The sequence below is a fragment of the Globicephala melas genome, chromosome 17 (assembly GCF_963455315.2).
Source record: "Globicephala melas chromosome 17, mGloMel1.2, whole genome shotgun sequence".
Lineage (NCBI taxonomy): Eukaryota > Metazoa > Chordata > Mammalia > Artiodactyla > Delphinidae > Globicephala > Globicephala melas.
Window position 1 is genome coordinate 34084413 of NC_083330.1, and position 5425 is coordinate 34089837.

General features: G+C 38.3%; 1 non-coding gene across 1 annotated transcript; it reads right to left on the reverse strand.

Annotated features, from left to right (window-relative positions):
• Window positions 1-314: 314 nt before the first annotated feature.
• On the reverse strand, window positions 315-478 carry LOC115856707 (U1 spliceosomal RNA). Its single transcript, XR_004040955.1, has one exon. It is a non-coding gene; the product is annotated as a U1 spliceosomal RNA (small nuclear RNA).
• Between the last annotated feature and the right edge of the window lie 4947 nt (window positions 479-5425).

Here is a 5425-nt window from a genome sequence, read left to right on the forward strand (position 1 = left end):
AAAAAATTAAGGTAAGATTTTTTTGTTTGTTTTTTGGTGTCTTTCTTTTTTTCTTCTTCTTTTTTTTTTTTTTTTTTGCAGAGAAAGGTTTATTTCAGGGCTGAGCAAGGCAGAGGAGACTCTTGCTCAAAAAGACCAAACTCCCTGATAGGCATAGGGCAGTTGGGGATATTGGTTGTTGAATGCTGTGTGCAGAAGAGGAAGGCAAATGCCATTGATACAATGCAGAAATGGGATGGAATGTTTGTTTGCTTACTGTCTTCATACTGACCACCCCGGTCACCTTGTTAGTTCTGTCATTAAGCACTAATAATCAGGGGAGAGTGCTAATGCAGTCCCTCACTACCACAGATTACACAGTTGAGTTTCCTGCATTTGGGGAAATTCCAGGGGTCAGCACATCTGCAGTGCAATGGATAAGCCTCACCCTGGAAAAACCACCTTCGTGATCATGATGTCTCCCCTGCCAGGTAAGTATTCTTTCTTATTTTTAATTTCTGTAAAATAGAAGTGGTTTTCTAAAGAAAAAATAGTAATATAATGTGATTTTATAACATATTCAAAATTTAAATGTATGACAATAGCACCAAGGGCACGAGAAATTGGAAACACACTGTTCTAAGATTTTTTACTGTACTTGAAGTCATATAATAATGGTAGACAGTGGTAAGTTAAAAATATATAGAGGCATACCTCATTTAATTTCTCTTTACTTTATTGTGCTTCACAGATACTGCATTTTTTGCAAATTGATGCTTTGTGGCAACCCTGCATTGAGCAAGTCTTTGGGTACCATTTTCCAACAGCATTTGCTCACTTTGTATCACTCTATCACATTTTGGTAATTCTTGTAAATGTCAAAAATTTTTATTGTTATTATATTTGTTGTGGTGATCTGTGATCAATGAACTTTGATGTTAGTATTGTAATTGTTTTGGGGTGCCATGAACCACACCCATATAAGGTGGTGAACTTGATCAATAAGTGTGTGACTTCTGACTGATGTACAAACCAACCTTTCCCCATCTCTATCCCTCTCCATGGGGATCCCTATTCCCTGAGGCACAACAAGATTTAAATTAGGCCAATTAATACCCCTACAGTGGCCTCTTAATGTTCAAATGAAAGGAAGTGTTGCATGTCTTTCACATTAAATCAAAAGCTAGAAATGATTAAGCTTAGTGAGGAAGATATGTCAAAAGCTGAGATAGGCTGAAAGCTAGGTCTCTTGCACCAAATGGCTAACCAAGTTGTGAATGCAAAGGAAAAGTTCTTGAAGGAAATTAAAAGTGCTACTCCAGTGAACACACAAATGATAAGAAAGGGAATCAGCATTATTGCTGATATGGAGAAAGTTTTATTGGCGTTGATAAGAGATCAAACCAGTCACAACCTTTCCTTAAGCCAAAACCTAATCCAGAGCAAGGTCCTAACTGTCTTCAATTCTATGAAGGCTAAGAGAGGTGAGGAAGCTATAGAAGAAAAGTTTGAAGCTAGCAGAGGTTGGTTCGTGAGGTTTAAGGAAGAAAATGTTTTCATAATATAAAAGTGCAAGGTGAAGCAGCAAGTTCTGATGTAGAAGCTGCAACAATTTATCCAGAATATCTATCTAAGATCATTAAAAAATGTGGCTACACTAAACAACAGATTTTCAGTGTAGACGAAACAGCCTAATATTAATAGAAGATGCCATCTCAGACTTTCATAGCTAGAGAGGAGAAGTCAATGCCTGGTTTCAAAGGACAGGCTGACTTTCTTGTTAAATAATGTTGCAGGTGACTTTCAGTTGAAGCTAGTGTTCATTTACCATTCCAAAAGTCTCAGGGCCCTTAAGAATTATGTTAAATCTACTCTGCTTGCACACTCTAAGTGGAACAACAAAGCCTCGATAATAGTACACCTCTTTACAACATGGTCTACTGATTACTTTAAGCCTGCTGTTGAGGCCTATGGTTCAGAAAAAACAGTTCATTTCAAATTACTACTGCTCATTGACAATGTACCTGATCACCCAAGAGCTCTGATGGAGATGTACTGTACAAAAAGATTAATGTTGTTTTCATGCCTGTTGACACAACATGCATTCTGAAGCCCATGGATTTAGAAGCAATTTCAATTTTCATGTCTTATAATTTAAGAAATACATTTTTTAAGGCTATAGCTACCATAGATAGCTATTCCTCTAATGGAGCTGGGCAAAGTAAATTGAAAACCTTCTGGAAATGATTCACCATTCTAGATGCCATTAAGAACAATTGTGATTCATGGGATGAGGTGAAAATATCAACATTAACAGGAGTTTTGAAGAAGCTGATTCCAGCCCTTGTGGATGACCTTGAGGGGTACAAGACTTCAGCAGGGGAAGTAACTGCAGATATGGTAGAAATAGCAAGAGAACTAGAATCAGAAGTGGAATCTGAAGATGTGACTGAATTGCTGGAATCTCATGATAAAACTTGAATAGATGAGGAGTTGCTTCTTATGGATGTGCAAAGAAAGTGGTTTACTGAGATGGAATCTCCTCCTGGTGAAAATGCTGTGAAGATTGTTGAAACAATAACAAGAATTTAGACTATTACATAAACTTGATCAAGATGGCAGACTAAGAAGAACCTGAGCTCCTCTACTCTCAGGAACACACTAAAACTTCAACTACATATAGAACTTCTCTCTCTGAGAATGACCTAAATACTACCAGAACAGCTGTTCTATGATTAAGAATATGAAGGAAAAAACCACATTAAGATGGGTAGGTGAGGCAAAGATGTGATGTATTCAGGACACACACATCTGTCAGGCAATCCAAAAACAGAAGGGGGGGGCTTCCCTGATGGAGTAGTGGTTAAAAATCCACCTGCCAATGCAGGGGACATGGGTTTGAGTCCTGGTCCAGGAAGATTCCCCATGCAGCAGAACAACTAAGCCCATGCACAACTACTGAAGCCTGCAAGCCTAGAACCCATGCTGTAAAACCAAGAGAAGCCACTGCAATGAGAAGCCCACACACTGCAGTGAAGAGTAGTCCCCACTTTCCTCAACTAGAGAAAGCCTGCACAAAGCAACGAAAACCCAACACAGCCAAAAATAAAAAATAAATACAATAAATAAATTTAAAAAAACAAACAAAACAGAGGGGGTATCAAAAACTCAGACATTCTCCTTAAGAAGTGAGGGGTTTGAGACCCACATTGGGCATGCCAGCCCTGGGGACTGACACTGGAAAAATGAGCCCTGTTAGTGGGTTTTAACATCCAGTGGGGCTTACAACTGGGAGAACTGGAGGGCTGAGGGAAACTGAGACTCCACTGTTAAAGGGCGCACACAAAAACTTACTCTGCCTCTCAGCACAGAGTCAGCAGATTCAAAAGTGCCCTGACTAGTGGATAGCCAGCATGCCAAGTATGCTTCCCAGCCCACACCATGCTCAGGTTTTAGCCACCCTGCCAAGGTGTCAGCCATTAATGTGCTCTGAGATAAGCCCTGGCCTGTACTGGGCTCTCACCCACTAAGGCAGTGGCCCTCAGCACACTCCTGGAGAAGCCTTGGCCTGTGCAGTATTCTGGCTCCAGCACTCCACCAAGGCAGATGCACTCAGCATGTCCTGGGAGAAGCCCTAGCCCATGCTGGGCTACAGCTCCAGCACCAGCACCAGCACCACCACCCTACTTAAAGCTCCAGGCTATGCCCACTTTAGCTCCATCCCTCCTGCTAAGGCTACTGGGCACAAGCAGTCCTAATAGGATGCTCCTACACAAGGACACAACTTCAAGGCCAGGGAAGGTAAATGTTCTGCCTAATTCTTAGAGACAAACTCAGAAAATCAAACAAAATGAAAAGATAGAGTAATGTGTTCCAAATGAAACAGCAAAATAAAACCTCAGGAAAAGACCCTAGTGAAACAAACATAAGTTACTTACCTGATAAATAGTTTAAAATAATGAACATAAAAACGGTCCCTGATCTCAGAAAAAGTGTAGAGTAACACAGTGAGAGTTTCAACAAATAATTAAAAGAATTAAAAAATGTTAAAAAAAAACCAATCAGAGTTGAAGAATACAATAACTGAAATAAAAAATACACTGGAAGGACTCAACAGCAGATTAGGTGATACAGAAGAATGTATAAGTGACCTGGAAGTAAGAATAGTAGATATCACCCAACCAGAGCAGCAAAAAGAAAAAAGAATTTAAAAAGCCTGAATAGTTTAAGGGACATTTGAGACAACTTCGAGTATTTTAACATTCACATTATAGGGGTTCCAGAAGGAAACAAGAGAAAGAAAGGAGTCAAAAATACATGTGATGCTATTATTGTGAAAACTTTCACAACTCAGGGAAGGAAACAGATACTCTGGTCCAAGAATCACAGAGAGTCCCAAACAAGGTGAATTCAAAGAGATCCACACCAAGATATAATTAAAATGGAAACGTTTAAAGAGAGAATTTTAAAGGCAGCAAGAACAAAGCAATTAGTCACAGGCACAGGAACCACCACAAGGCTATCAGCTAATTTTTCAGCAAAAATTTGCAGGCAGAAGAGCATTCCAGGTTTATTTAAAGTGCTGAAAGGAAAAAATCTACAACCAAGGATACTCTACCTGGCAAAGTTATCATTCAGAATTGAAGGAGAAATCAAGAGTTTCCCAAATAAGCAAAAACTAAGAGTTCATCACTACTAAACCAGCCATACAAGAAATGTTAAAGGGCCATCTTTAAGCACAACAGAAATGTCCATAACAGGAAATAAGGAAATATATGAAGGAAAAAATCTCACTGGTAAAGACAAATATAAAGTAAAGGCAGTGGATAAAACACTTAATAAGTTAGTATCAAGGTTAAAAGACAAAAGTTGTAAAAGCTGTTATAACTTCAATAAGTAGTTAAGGGATACACAAAAAGAAGGAAAATGTGACATTGAAAACATAAAATATGGGCCTTGGAGTAAAAATGTAGAGCTTTTAGAATATGTTCAAAGTTAAATGACTATAAGCTTTATATATATGTATATGTATGCATATATATATATATATATATATATAGTAGTAACCAAAACCTCAAAACCTATAAGAAGTACACAAAAAAACAGAGAAAAAAGGAATGGAAACACAACACTAAAGAAGATCATCAAACCACAAAGGAAGAGACCAAAGGAAGACAAAAGGAACAAAGAAGAACTACAAAAACGGCCATAAAATAAGTAACAAAATGGGGATAAGTACATACCTATCAATAAACACTTTAAATGTAAATGGGCCAAATGTTCAAATCAAAATACATAGCGTGGCTGAATGTAGAAAAAAATCAAGACTCATCTTTTTATTGCCACCAAAAGACTCACTTCCGAGCTAAATACACATGAAGACTGAAAGTGAAGGTATGGAAAAAGATATTACATTCAGGCATGAAAAGAAAGCTGTTGGGGTGGG